The 15,605-nt window shown below is 36.5% G+C and overlaps 1 protein-coding gene across 3 annotated transcripts in view; it reads left to right on the forward strand.

Moving 5' to 3' along the window:
* Positions 1-9,087: 9,087 nt before the first annotated feature.
* The window catches only part of LOC138713942 (ATP-binding cassette sub-family G member 1-like), a 73,761-nt gene continuing 67,243 nt past the window's right edge, over positions 9,088-15,605 (forward strand). For 2 of the 3 annotated variants that reach the window (XM_069846494.1, XM_069846493.1), the window contains exon 1: positions 9,098-9,199. The gene's annotated coding sequence lies outside the window, so the exon portion shown is untranslated. Of the gene's footprint in view, positions 9,200-15,605 lie in introns of all 3 variants that reach the window. The other variant, XM_069846495.1, reaches the window with a different exon arrangement.

A 15,605-nucleotide genomic window follows, 5' to 3' on the forward strand; every position in this document is an offset into this window, starting at 1 on the left:
CTTATATGACTTATAATGTTTATGCTGGAGTACATGTGATCGAAAGACGCTCATACAGTCTAAAATGACAGGCGTTTCATAATATGATCATTCATAAAACATCAGATCGTAAAATAGGCCTACATTCATTTATGGAAAAACTAGTAAAGCAAGGGAAAAGTAAATACAGCGTTGCTTTACATGAATTTTTCTTAAACACATAACAAAATACAGGGACATCATTTTATTTTTACTTCAATTTATATTGTACCTGAGTTTTTGAATCTACTTCACTCCCACCCCCTACTAGTAAACTTCCATCCGTTCTACACACAGAACCGAGGCCGCGTATGCAGTACTGAGTTAGTGAGTATAGTACGTTCCAGAAATATGTTCGCGTTTTCCAGTGACGAAAGAGCTTTCAATATTGAATCATATTTCCGCACAGGTACTGTCGTCCGTTTGCCTACGTCGCATCCTGGTTCCCCCCACCTGCTTCTGTTCGCCCCTCTGTAAAGTCTAGTAGCTGGGCTGTCTTAGCTCTTTTCTGAAAACATTAATTTCTGTTAGGAATTGGACATCTACATAATATTATACAACTGTTTAAAATAACTTAAATAAAAGGACCTCGTTAAGTAATTAACTATCACGTGATTTCCTCCCTTTTCTACGACCCTGCGACAAAACCACTTGAATGGACAGTAGATAGCATTTCTGAGTAATTTTATCTTTTCGGATCGGGCAGAAGTGAAGATTCAATTTACAGTACGTAAGGTACTCTTTTATAGAGTAGGTACAGAATTATTTCAACATGAGTTACTTGTACGAAGGACGAAACTGGTAATTGGAATTAGGTACAATAGTCTATAGTGCGATAATATGCACATTAGAACTGAAGCCTGTATCGAAATGAACGGCCACCATTTTCAAAAATGTGTTTAAATATCCATATTATGATTATTTTTCAATTTAACTTCATTCTTTATATTGTACGCTAATGTGCTGTAGACAGTATAATATACACTGCATAATGAATACGTTCGCATGGATAACTCAGTTGATGAGTAAAAACACTCATTGTTAATACAGTACTTTAGGCCTACTTTGATTAAACAAAAACCTAGTGAGAATTATCAAACTCAAAATTGCGATATTTCCTAGTTTACATAATTGAACTACTTTTCTTCCCTCCTATACCTTGTAAAGTGATTTGTATTTTACGCCAGTATCATCGAACTGCAGTCTTGGAAGGGGGAGCAAGCGGTGTATGCGGTTCTAGACCTTTAATCCAAAGATATAGCCAGGTTAATATTAAAAATGTTAGTAAAAATAAAATGATGTCCCTGTATTTGTACGTACACCCGTAACACTCGCGTTGCAACTGTCGTATCCCCGTCCCCTGAAAGGTATGTGTACAGGCCGACATGAGAACCACCAAGATAGCAATCTGTTCTGTCTCTGACAACTTTCATCCGTCTGGTTTTCCCATAGTTCTTATTCCCATGGTTACTGAAAAAATAATAATTTTGTCCTTTAAATGTGCATAAATTTGATACGAACAAATGCAACATTGTAAGACTCCTACGCAGAATGAAAAGTTACATTTGTAAGGACCAAATTTCTGCATATTTAAGGATAAAAACTAAAATTATTTCAAACATTTATTACCATGATATACTGCTGTGTTAAATTGATTGAGCATATTGGGAGTTAAATCAATGGCTTTCCCAAAACACGCTATGACATATTTCATATGAAACAATTTCATCTCGAAAAAGAAACAAAAAACTGTATTTAACTTTTTTATTTGAAATACCTGAAAGAATAACCCCCTGCAATTAATGACATTAGTTACGGCTCACTCTGTACTCTTGGGATGACCTGTTAGATGGCGGTGGCTATGTTTGTAAATACGTACATGCATTCATAAGAATATGCCAATCTATGGAATATAACACCAGATCAGCAAACTATAATTTGATAATAACAATGAGCGTTCTTATCTTATTTTAATAATTAATTATTATATTCGCGAAATATTTCTACTAAATATCATTCGCGGATTTTATATTTCGCAGACAAATTATACTCGCGACCGAAGTTGCTAGTCAATTTAGTGGCAATATGAAAACCTCTCGTGATCTTACCGATGTCAACGTCTTCTTTGGACTTTCATCCCTTCAGAATTATCTAGATCTCTCTAATGAGGGACTGACAAGTGGTCTGAGTCCTACACAGATATTCCATCAGGACGACAGATTAAGCGAGGAGGTCCACTTTCTTCCTCTCTTAAAAACAGACTAATTACAGCGACAAAACTTCAGTCGCTTCACAAGCTTGAGTATTATAACATGCGTACCTATATACATACTGTTACTCTCATGATAATACAAGATGGATTGAGAATTCTACTTTAATTTTATTGAATCTCAGTGTCTCAAACTACTGGTTTACTACATACAGTACATAGTACAAATCACGGCCCACGTCTACAATTCTACAGTAAACCTTCATCCAGAATTGGCTACTTTTAGTAATGCTTACTTACTGGCTTTTAAGGAACCCGGAGGTTCATTGCCGCCCTCACATAAGCCCGCCATCGGTCCCCATCCTGAGCAAGATTAATCCAGTCTCTATCATCATATCCCACCTCCCTCAAATCCTTTTTAATATTATCTTCTCATCTACGTCTCGGCCTCCCTAAAGGTCTTTTTCCCTCATGCCTCCCAACCAACACTCTATATGTATTTCTGGATTCGCCCAGACGTGCTACATGCCCTGCCCATCTCAAACGTCTGGATTTAATGTTCCTAATTATGTCAGGTGAAGAATACAATGCGTGCAGTTCTGCGTTGTGTAACTTTCTCCATTCTCCTGTAACTTCATCCCTCTTAGCCCCAAATATTTTTCTAAGCACCTTATTCTCAAATATCCTTAACCTGTGTTCCTCTCTCAAAGTGAGAGTCCAAGTTTCACAACCATACAGAACAACCGGTAATATAACTGTTTTATGAATTCTAACTTTCAGATTTTTTGACAGCAGACTGGATGATAAAAGCTTCTCAACCGAATAATAACAGGCATTTCCCATATTTATTTTGTGTTTGATTTCCTCCCGAGTATCATTTATATTTGTTACTGTTGCTCCAAGATATTTGAACTTCTCCACCTCTTCAAAAGATAAATTTCCAATTTTTATATTTCCATTTCGTACAATATTCTCGTCACGAGACATAATCATATACTTTGTCTTTTCGGGATTTTCTTCCAAACCTATCTCTTTACTTGCTTCCAGTAAAATTCCCGTGTTTTCCCTAATCGTTTGTGTATTTTCTCCTAACATATTCACGTCATCCGCATAGACAAGCAGCTGATGTAACCCGTTCAATTCCAAATCAATTCAGAAATCCAGAGTTAAACAACTGATATGACAGATTTCTCTAGTTTATATATTCACGACGGAAAATTTAATTTTAAATTCAGTAATTCCGAACATTATCATTAACAAGGAATAAATTAATTAAACTTTGGACACACTTCCCACAAATAATTATAAAATATTTTGCTTAAGCACAACATAGAATGATCTTCCCTTGCATTGGGGTGCGGACCGCCTGGGTGTTATCAGTCATCAACTTCCGCTATGTATTTACTGTTGTTAATGTTTCTGCATTGCGGATTTCTGATTAGTGTTTACAGGGTAAAAACACAAACTTCAGTGACTGAACAATATAATTTTTTCCAGCTAGATCGAGATTCTGGCCCACTGTGGAATGTTGTAGAAAAATATAAACTTTCAGAAGAATTTCACTTAATCCACGACAATGATGAATTATTTTTAGTCTGTCATTTAATGGCGCTATAGCAGCTACTAGCAGTTATTTAGCGTCGATTGAATTGGTGGTGGTGAGATGGTGTTTGGCGAAGTGAGGCCAAGGATTACCTGACATTCGCCATCAATAAATCATGTGAGATATTATGAAGATCGGTTGTTTCATCGACTTAAGTGCGTAACTTTCTTTCATTTTTCTTTCATCTACTGAATTAAATTAAATGAATTAATATTTGATGAGAAAAATTCGCTCCGGTGCCGGGGATCGAACCCGGGTCTTTGGTTCTACGTACCAAGCGCTCTGACCACTGAGCTACGCCGAATTCGGCCCGGTGCTGTGGATTGAATTCGGCCCGATCCCCGGCGCCAGAGAGAATTTTTCTCCTGAAATATTAATTGTCAACATTACAGAGATTATTCTGTAGGACAAATTAATAAATCCATAATATTCTCATAGCTAGCAGTGCATCATAACTGCGGAATCCCGGCCAAACAAGTCACTCAGCTGAGTGCGCTCCTAGTATAATGGCAGTTGACAATGGATACACGTCAACATATATGCCTAACTTGGAGTCAGGCCACAAAGGGAAACATTGAAGGAGGAAGGTTCGGTCCGGTGCTGTGGATTGAATTCGGCGTAGCTCAGTGGTCAGAGCGCTTGGTACGTAGAACGAAAGACCCGGGTTCGATCCCCGGCGCCGGAGCGAATTTTTCTCCTCAAATATTAATTGTCAACATTACAGATATTATTCTGAAGGACAAATTAATAAATCCATAATATTATCATAGCTAGCAATGCATCATAACTGCGGAATCCCGGCCAAAGAAGTCACTCAGCTGAGTGCGCCCCTAGTATAATGGCAGTTGACATTGGATACACTCAACATGTATGCCTAACTTGGAGTCAGGCCACAAAGGGAAAACATTGAAGGAGGATGGTTCGTTCCGGTGCTGTGGATTGAATTCGGCGTAGCTCAGTGGTCAGAGCACTTGGTACGTAGAACGAAAGACCCGGGTTCGATCCCCGGCGCCGGAGCGAATTTTTCTCCTCAAATATTAATTGTCAACATTACAGATATTATTCTGTAGGACAAATTAATAAATCCATAATAAATTAAATGAAATCATTTTTTGAAGTTTGAAATAAACCATGGTGTTTGGACAAAAGGGAAAAGAAATCATAAAAATAAATTTTGAGATAAATGGAAGTTAAATTTCTAACCCTTATTGCAAATAATTTTCTACACAAATGAAACACATCAAATGCTAGTATTCTTTTTTTTTTTTTTTGCTCCCAGTTGTACAATTAACTTGTGTATTCACCTGGGAAACAAAAAATGACCTAATACCCTTTACGCGAACACCATCGAAATTATCTTCGGGTCCCCTACTGCCCTTCAGACCCCTCTGCTGTATGTAGCAATGCATGAACTTCTGCACGTGGATGTTGTTGCCTTCCTTTGCTACAAAAGAAGATAAAGTGTATCATGTGCGATGAATGTGCCCTGAAAGCCGTTACTGCTCATAATGCTGATAAAATCAACGATAGGACACCTGCTACACACTTTCTCCTGTTCGTGATAAGTTAACTGAATTTTTGAACCTGGCCGATAAGAAACAACTGCGGTGGGATGGCTATGCTTCGGAAGGATCCCCACAGTGTGCCGTGCGTACATCCCTCTGTGGCAGGTAAGCAGTCTTTCTTTTCAGTAATTCTGACAACATTGCTCCCTGCAGCCGACGTCTTCAGGACAGAATCCCATCTACAGTCTTATTTTATTCTTGTTTCTAAGGAAATATTTCCTTAGCAACGCCATGTGTAAGGATCTCGGCACTGCGTGGCGCGAAAGTTGTTCAGGGCACAAATCCAGTTCTACACATCGTCTGGCAGCTCAGCTGGCTTCAGACCCGAGTTCAAATCCCGGCGATGTCAGAGCTGTATTTGGGATGGACAAAGCCAATGTTGTTCTCTCATTTTCCCTCGCCATTCTACCAAACACTCTCTACAATTTACCCTCTCATTATCATCTCTGTCCCGAAAAATAGGGCATCACTTGTGTTTGTGTGACGCCGAATCTATAGTTCGTTATGATGGATCTCTCGTGATTTATCCAAAGACTGTCTGATGGCAGTGGTGGTGTATTCTCATACACACGCCGTACCTGAGTGCCCCAGTTTCGTCGTTGCCTGTCGGGGACTGACGGCACATGTGGATAGGAATTTTATAAATGGAAGATAACGAGATTGCTAAGGTTTGTTATGCATATCCGGCATCAAAAACTTGTCTCAAGGTCAGATAAATACCTCAATCGCTATGCAGACTATGTCGATAAACTAATTTTTGGGACGAGTCTTGTAAATATTACATATATATATATATATATATATATATATATATATATATATATATATACCGCCTTGGGTACAATTTTCTTCTTCAATAGAATATCTATGGAGTTCTCCAACACTTGACTTTTACATGAAGAGAATTTCAAACAACTTGGTGGCAAGCAGTAGTAATAATAGTATTAGTAGTAATGATAATAACAATAATAGAGAGAGAGAGAGAGAGAGAACTCATCCGGCCTTAATTAAGGATGACCACGAGGATCCGGAAATGAATAGCAAACAAATACGATTAATTAAATATGAATAGTGTTATAAAAATAAAGCGTAATAATTAAACACCATTGATTATCAATTGTAAAATTAAATCTTAGAAGATGACTAAATTATACTGATAAAAAAGATTTTATTTAAAATTAGCATATCCTTAATTAAGGCCTTCTGAATGGTATAAATGTAACTGTATAATCTGCAGGGAATCTTTGAGAATTTGCGAGATGATATTTTGAATAAGTTTGTTAGAATAAATCGAATAAGTCATCTTCAGAAAATAACATTATAGAGAGCCTTTGTACACGGCTATTTCATTATACAGGGCTTTCATCTCAAAACTTCCCAGTCTAAATAACTAATTATTTAAATTGAATTAAATTTAAACAAGAAACACGTCAATTTAGGTATTGAGGGGGAAGTCTGAAACCAGGCTTAATTGCATTTTAGATTTCACCCCCACCTGCAATTCAATGTTGGTACTAGAATTAAATTGTGGGAATAATTATTAATACTACCAGTCTGAATACCGGATGTAACTTTTACCCCTATTTTTTTGAAGTTCTACAGGGTGTTTCTGAGGTGGTGTTACAAACTTTCAGGGATGATGGCGAAGGGCACATGTATCAATTTGAGATAAGGAACCCTGGTCCGGAAATGACCGAGTCGAAAGTTACAAGCAAAAATAGTTGTGTGGAAATGAAATAATTTTATTCCTCTGTACACCTTATTTATGTGTATTTATCTGTACATATTACACATACTGTATTCATCTGACGTTGTTTACGTTGTCTACTTACAATATTCCATTCAGTGCGCTGTCTGAGGGGTGGGGACAGGAAACTACACTAAAGCAATGCAGATGGCGTAATGTGTAACGGACATGGTCGGTCCTGATATGCACGTCTGTAGACAGCAGTGTATGTGTACAAGTTGCAGTGTCCAGTCGATCAGTCCTAGTGAAATGGAGGAGTACACGAGAGCGGAAAAAGCAGACCTGATTTTCGAATACGGATGAGCCAATGGGAACAGTAGACAAGCTCACAGATTGTATCGGGCCTAGTACCCACGTAGGAGACATTAGGCCTATACCATCTTTCCACGACTGTTCCAAAGGTTAAGGGAAGGAGGGCACGTGTTACAAAATTGCAATTCCATTTCCACACAATTATTTTTGTTTATAACTTTCGACTCAGTCATTTCCGGACCAGGGTTCCTTATCTCAAATTGATACATGTGCCCTTCGCCATCATTCCTGAAAGTTTTTAACACCACCTCGGAAACACCCTGTATAGTCCCGCACATTCACAAACCTGCGCTCCTTGAGCCGGTGTGCATATCATTTGTGGAGGCAGTTTCGTGCGTACAACTAACTGTTGCCTTTTTTTAATCAGTCACCAGTAGTGTAGGGGTAAAGCTTTTGATTTGTATGTAGAGAGAATTCTGTGCACAAAGGTCATTCCTTAAAATGCAGTGTTGCCTACATCCCAAAAACAGGGGCAAGAGATAGCTTACAGGCTGTGTAGGCCCATAACCGTACAAAACTCTTTTCCTATCCATTTTGAATCTTGTGTAACCCACTTTTAACACTTGAATATAATTTATTGATTAACTAGCGGACTTACTCCTGTTAATTATGTAAGTTTGTGCGGCTTACAGCTGTTTCGGTGCTTCTTCACACCATCCTCAGAGCCAAAAACGTAACAAACACAAAAACACGCAAAACACAACACAAACCCACAAGAAATACATCACACTAACATATGAAAACAAAAGCACACATAAGATCGCATCTTCATTCAGAAAGCAGAAATACAACATAGCATACAGAACATAAAACACACTACAAAGACATCTCAACACACAAAAACACAAACAATTAAATACAACCACACAGGTGTACAGAAACTGACATGTAATAGTTGCGATAAGTTCTACATTGGACAGACAGGCAGATCATTCCAAACACGCTACAAAGAACACATTAAAGCAATAACCAGAGGACACAATACATCTACATACGCCGATCACATAACCAATGCTAACCATACATACAATAACATAAATGCGGACATGGAAATCCTACACATACAACCCAAGAACCAAAAACTCAACACACTAGAACAATACGAAATATACAGACACACTAAAACACACCCTGATCAAATTCTCAACACACAGATCAATTTCAGTACACACACACTATTTGACTCCACTCTTCAACACCTTTCAACAACCAAACACACCCACATAACAGGCAGAGAAGTTCGAGATGACGCCGTGATCTAGTAGGCTCTGAGGATGGTGCGTGAAGCACTGAAACAGCTGTAAGCCGCACAAATCTTACATAATTAACAGGAGTAAGTCCGCTAGTTAATCAATTAACTCTTTCCCTATGTGTCAAATTCACAATATACTCGTAGTAGCTATCTACTTTATGTGATGTTCTTTTTTTAGTCGTTAGGTCATTTTTTAAGGATTTTAGGTCATAATTCCTTACTTTAGGGCATTTTAATATAATTTATTGGTCAACAAAATCCACATTGGAATAGTTGAGTTCTCTCCCGTGCAGTTGAAGGCTACATTTCGTATTACTGCTGTAAGCCAAGGAAGGCTGTTGAACGACACCGCCCGTAGTTCTCTGCTCCGTGTTGAAATAAAGCAGCTACACGGCGCTCCACAGGTTGTCAGCAGTGGATCGAAGCGTGGACAGGCCAGTCAGTGCACCGCTGCACGGCGAGGCGATCGGAGCTGGCAGCGCTGGCCGCACAGGTAACGCAACCCTGCTTTGTGAATTACAGAACTAAATCATTTGTGACGATCATATTTTGTTATAGTGTTACAATTGAGTTATAAAGTTATTTCATAGAAATATAATTAATATTTTACATAATTTTTAATATTGCATTAAAAGACCAAAATAACCTGGAAATACTGAAATATAACTTCGGTTACAGAAATTGAATCAGTGCATTGTAAAACTACGTACGTTACAGATTCGTACTTTCGACGCGAGGAAAAGCGTTGGGAATGATGTTATGTTACTTCAGCCATTATAAGAGTAATTATCTACAATCGAATTAATTTTTAAAAATATAATTCATCCACACCTGTGGAGTAACGGTTAGTGCGACTGACCGCGAAACTAGATGGCCGGATTCGAATCCCGGTCGAAGGAAGTCATCTGGTTGAGGTTTTTTTCCCGGGGTTTTCCCTCAACCCAATACGAGAAAATGCTATCTATCGGTGCTGGAACCCGGACTCATTTCACCGGCATTATGACATTCATTTCATTCAGACGCTAAATAATCTGAGTTGTTGATACATCGTCGTAAAATAACCAATTTAAAAAATATATAATTCGTATTTTTTAACTCAGCTTTCAATAGGAATAAATAAGAAAAACAATTTCATTAACACTGCGTAACTTTGAATGAAAAACATGAATGTCTGTCTACTGTTGCAAAAGTAAACCATCTTTATTATCTGAATTAATTCCATATCAATATCGCGCTGTTGTGACATCCGTCACTTCATGGACCCACTTGTATTTTATTACGATTACTTATTATTCCCTTAAGATTCTGACTAATTCCATCTCGATAAAATAAATTATTAATAAATCTACATGTAGGGTGCAAAATATTACTTGGAATGTTAATATTAACAAAAGCTCATCATAATTATGTTTGTGCGAGATCGTGCGTATTTGCTTGGTTTCCGCACAAAACCAATCCGCGGAAAATCTAAAATTCCACATTCAGTATTCCCAACCTAACACACATAACAATTTCCCTCTTCTTACCGCTTAAGTGACATATTGATTTTACTGCTTTAGGCTTTTAACATATTATTTTAGAGACGTTCAATATAGTAATAATTATAAATTGGAAACTTACCACTGCAATTTCACCTAAATTGCACTGTTAATTATTGTTTTTAAATATTTGAAAAAAATTAAGTAAAGTCTACTACTCCACTATAATAATATGCGTTACAAGAGCGGTATGTTGACGTTTTCATGGTCGAGGAAAAGATTGAAAAAGCGAAACGTAGTTGAGCTTTTTTAATTTCCGAGAACATGAAAACAAACATACCGCTCGTGTATCGTACATTATTTTGTGCGAAGATCGTTTATTACATATCTGAAAGACGAATTTCTAATTAGTTGCAATGAAATCTCCATGTTGGTTTCTGTTTAATGACGGCAACTTCGGAACACCAAAGTATCTTTCTTCAACATTGTTGCTATAAAATGTTTTCTGTGTTTACTATACTCCAGCAGGCCGTGATATACGTCTGTCTTCCCCCCCCCCCCAGTCTATAAATGCGAACTTAAAACAAACGGTAAGGTTATGTAATGATTTATTTTTCATTTTAATATTTTAACAATATTATTTATATAACATATTGCAGTAATAAGATCCGTATCTGGAATCTTGTTGATTTTTTCACGGCTTCCTTAATGTTACTTGTATCAGGAATGCAATAAGTTTCGTGGAGTAGTAGACTTTACTTAATTTTTGCAAATATTTAAAAACAGTAATTAACATTGCAATTTAGGTGAAATTGCAGTGGTAAGTTTCCAATTTATAATTATTACTATGTTAAACGTCTCTAAAAATAATATGTTAAAAGCCTAAAACAGTAAAATGAATGTCGCGCTTAAGCGGTAAGAAGAGGGAAATTGTTATGTGTGTTACGTTGGGAATACCGAATGTGGTATTTCACAGTTACCGCGTATTGGTTCTGTGCGGAAAACAAGCAAATACGCACGATCTCGCACAAAAGTTACTGCATTCGTGATGCAAGTAGCATTAAGGAAGCCGTGAAAAAATCAACAAGATTCCAGACTCATCATAGACTGGGGGGGGGAAAAAGACACGTATATCACGGCGTGCTGGAGTATAGGAAACAGAGAAAACATTTTAAAGCAACAATGTTGAAGATAGATATTTTTGTTTTGCAAATTTGCCGTCATTGAACAGAAACCAAGATGGAGATTTCATTGCAACTAATTAGAAATTCCTCTTCCAGGTATATAATAAACGATCTTCGCACAAAATAATGTACGATACACGAGCGGTATGTTTTCTTTCAATTCTCGGAAATTAAAAAAGCTCAACATACCGCTCTTGTAACGCATATTACTATAACATGTTGTAACAAACCGAATCAATATACATTGCCAACTAGCTTGTTGAAGGACACTTCTCCAAACAGAAAAGTTCCATTTTACACCGTCTATCCATTGGTTGGCTAATTAATTTCCTTCCTTCATAGGCTCACTGTTGTTTGCTTTCTTCATGTTGGAATCCAATTATGTGTGATTTTTGGCAATCTGACCTAAGGCATTGTCAAAACGTGTCCATTTGCTAGTAATCATTCAAAATATTTATTCGAACTGTCATTTTGTGTCTGATTATGTTATTTCTAATTCTATTCTATTCTGACATCCTAGCAGACTGCCTCCCATAATACATTCTCACTGATAATAGTGTTTCTTATTGTCGGCCATACGCTCATGACATGTGACGTAACTGTATCTTAATAACATACATTAAAGTACTGCTATTCATTATGTTATTGCAACTATTGATTTACAACTAAGCATATGCGATATTGATTAATATCGTACGCGCAACATCTCGCAAGCCTTGAGAGCACTAAGTCGACCTGGTTGGCGAGTTGGTATAGCGCTGGCCTTCTATGCCCAAGGTTGCGGGTTCGATCCCGGGCCAGGTCGATGGCATTTAAGTGTGCTTAAATGCGACAGGCTCATGTCAGTAGATTTACTGGCATGTAAAAGAACTCCTGAGGGACAAAATTCCGGCACATCCGGCGACGCTGATATAACCTCTGCAGTTGCGAGCGTCGTTAAATAAAACATAACATTTTTTTTGAGAGCACCAACAAAATGGCAGGCGCGAGTTTTGAAAGTGACATTGATCGAATCTCTCAAATAAACATTAACACAACTTCACACATTCCCCTGGGAGCCATTCCCAGATAAATTTCACGAACTGCACAATCAAAAATATCTATTTAAAATAAAATAAATAATGCTCATGTTAATTTTAATATTCTAATGAATTGAGTTCATTTCCCGTGTTTTAATGTGTGTTGCTTTGAGGTTAAAATCTCCGTACCAAGTCTTGCAAAAAATCAATAAATACGGCATAAACGCCTGCCATCTGTTGCACTACTCGGGAACACGCTGAAATGACACTCACAGTAGTGCCATCTGTTGCAATAATCGACAACACGCTGAAAATACACGCATGTTCACCATTTCTTTATCATTAAAGTAACAAGGTAAGATTATTTGTGAAAACTCAAAACTTAGACATTTAATTATGGTCGAACAAAAGCAGTGGTATGCACCTAGCCTACAATGGTAATTAAGACGCTCGTATGAAAATTATGAAGAAACTCGCTTACGTTCGTTTCATAAACGTGCTCGCGTCTTACCTACTACCATTACAGACTCGTTGCATAATATACTAGCTATTTACCTGGGATCCGTGCTTCGAGCTATAGCATTATAAGCTAAAGCCTAGTTTTATGAAATTGTTTGTCACATAAAATATCGTTAACCGCTTATATAACAGCTTTTTGTGTTATAGTTTTATTATTGAATTGAATTTATTCATATTACAATTTACATAGACATATTTCAAATATAATTATAGTTTCAACCAAAAGAACAAAAAATGCTTGTGACTGGGGCAGTTCTAGTTACCTAATATAATACTAGAAGTTAGTGCGATATAATTAAAATTTAAAGTAGAAATTTAGAAAAAAAAACTAGTCGAAAATAAAGAAAAGGAGAGATATCTATACGATGGAAGTTAAATAATGGACACTTTCAATTTAAAGAAATATTACATTTAATTGTCTCACTGAAAATGTTACTAATTATAAGATTACTTAATTCTGGATTTATTTTAATAAACCGATTGTATAATTTTAATCCATAATATGAAGAATAACTTTGCCCAGCTTTTGTATTGCATTTTGATTAAAGTAAAGGAGGCGCCCAGTATTATGAAATGTTTTATTTCAGCTTTATTCATTATGAACTGCGACATGTCATGGCAAGATATGCGGTACTACAAGAAGCAATACGATTGTGTTTGTGAGTTCTGTGAACTGTACCACGTTATGTACTGCAAACAAAGAACTGTTTCGTTGACAAAATTCTGTACTGACTAATGAACTGTTTCTTGTGCCAACTCCATTATTATTATTATTATTATTATTATTATTATTATTATTATTATTATTATTACTTATTGGCTTTTAAGAAACCTGGAGGTTCATTGCCGTCCTCACATAAGTCCGCCATTGGTCCCTATCCTGAGCAATATTAATCCAGTCTCTATCATCATATCCCACCTCCCTCAAATCCATTTTAATATTATCTTCCCATCTACGTCTCGGCCTCCTTAAAGGTCTTTTTCCCTCCGGTCTCCCAACTAACACTCTATATGCATTTCTGGATTCGCCCATACGTGCTACATGCCCTGCCCATCTGAAACGTCTGGATTTAATGTTCCTAATTATGTCAGGTGAAGAATACAATGCGTACAGTTCTGCGTTGTGTAACTTTCTCCATTCTCCTGTAACTTCATCCCTCTTAGCCACAAATATTATTATTATTATTATTATTATTATTATTATTATTATTATTATTATGCATTTCTGGATTCGCCCATACGTGCTACATGCCCTGCCCATATCAAACGTCTGTATTTAATGTTCCTAATTATGTCAGGTGAAGAATACAATGCGTGCAGTTCTGTGTTGTGTAACTTTCTCCATTCTCCTGTAACTTCATCCCTCTTAGCCACAAATATTATTATTATTATTATTATTATTATTATTATTATTATTATTATTATTATGCATTTCTGGATTCGCCCATACGTGCTACATGCCCTGCCCATCTCAAACGTCTGTATTTAATGTTCCTAATTATGTCAGGTGAAGAATACAATGCGTGCAGTTCTGCGTTGTGTAACTTTCTCCATTCTCCTGTAACTTCATCCCTCTTAGCCACAAATATTATTATTATTATTATTATTATTATTATTATTATTATTATTATTATGCATTTCTGGATTCGCCCATACGTGCTACATGCCCTGCCCATCTCAAACGTCTGGATTTAATGTTCCTAATTATGTCAGGTGAAGAATACAATGCGTGCAGTTCTGTGTTGTGTAACTTTCTCCATTCTCCTGCAACTTCATCCCTCTTAGCCCCAAATATTATTATTATTATGCATTTCTGGATTCGCCCATACGTGCTACATGCCCTGCCCATCTGAAACGTCTGGATTTAATGTTCCTAATTATGTCAGGTGAAGAATACAATGCGTGCAGTTCTGCGTTGTGTAACTTTCTCCATTCTCCTGTAACTTCATCCCTCTTAGCCACAAATATTATTATTATTATTATTATTATTATTATTATTATTATTATGCATTTCTGGATTCGCCCATACGTGCTACATGCCCTGCCCATATCAAACGTCTGTATTTAATGTTCCTAATTATGTCAGGTGAAGAATACAATGCGTGCAGTTCTGTGTTGTGTAACTTTCTCCATTCTCCTGTAACTTCATCCCTCAGCCACAAATATTATTATTATTATTATTATTATTATTATTATTATTATTATTATTATTATTATTATTATTATGCATTTCTGGATTCGCCCATACGTGCTACATGCCCTGCCCATCTCAAACGTCTGGATTTAATGTTCCTAATTATGTCAGGTGAAGAATACAATGCGTGCAGTTCTGTGTTGTGTAACTTTCTCCATTCTCCTGTAACTTCATCTCTTTTAGCCACAAATATTATTATTATTATTATTATTATTATTATTATTATTATGTCAGCTTTATATATACATACAATGATTTTATGAAAACATTTCAACTGATTAAATTGTAAATATGTTCAATTTTATTATTAATAAACAATTTCATTATTATTAATAGGGCTTACACTAAAATTACAGAACCCCGATTAAAGGGTGATCAGGGAAAATTATGAACAGAAATAAATAAATAAATAATTGTTTTGATAAATAAATTTTCACTGAAGCAAACACAACGGAATAAGTTGTGATTTAACACTTTCTCCCCAACCAATTACACCATGTCAAAT

This window comes from Periplaneta americana, chromosome 14, assembly GCF_040183065.1.
Source record: "Periplaneta americana isolate PAMFEO1 chromosome 14, P.americana_PAMFEO1_priV1, whole genome shotgun sequence".
Taxonomy (NCBI): domain Eukaryota; kingdom Metazoa; phylum Arthropoda; class Insecta; order Blattodea; family Blattidae; genus Periplaneta; species Periplaneta americana.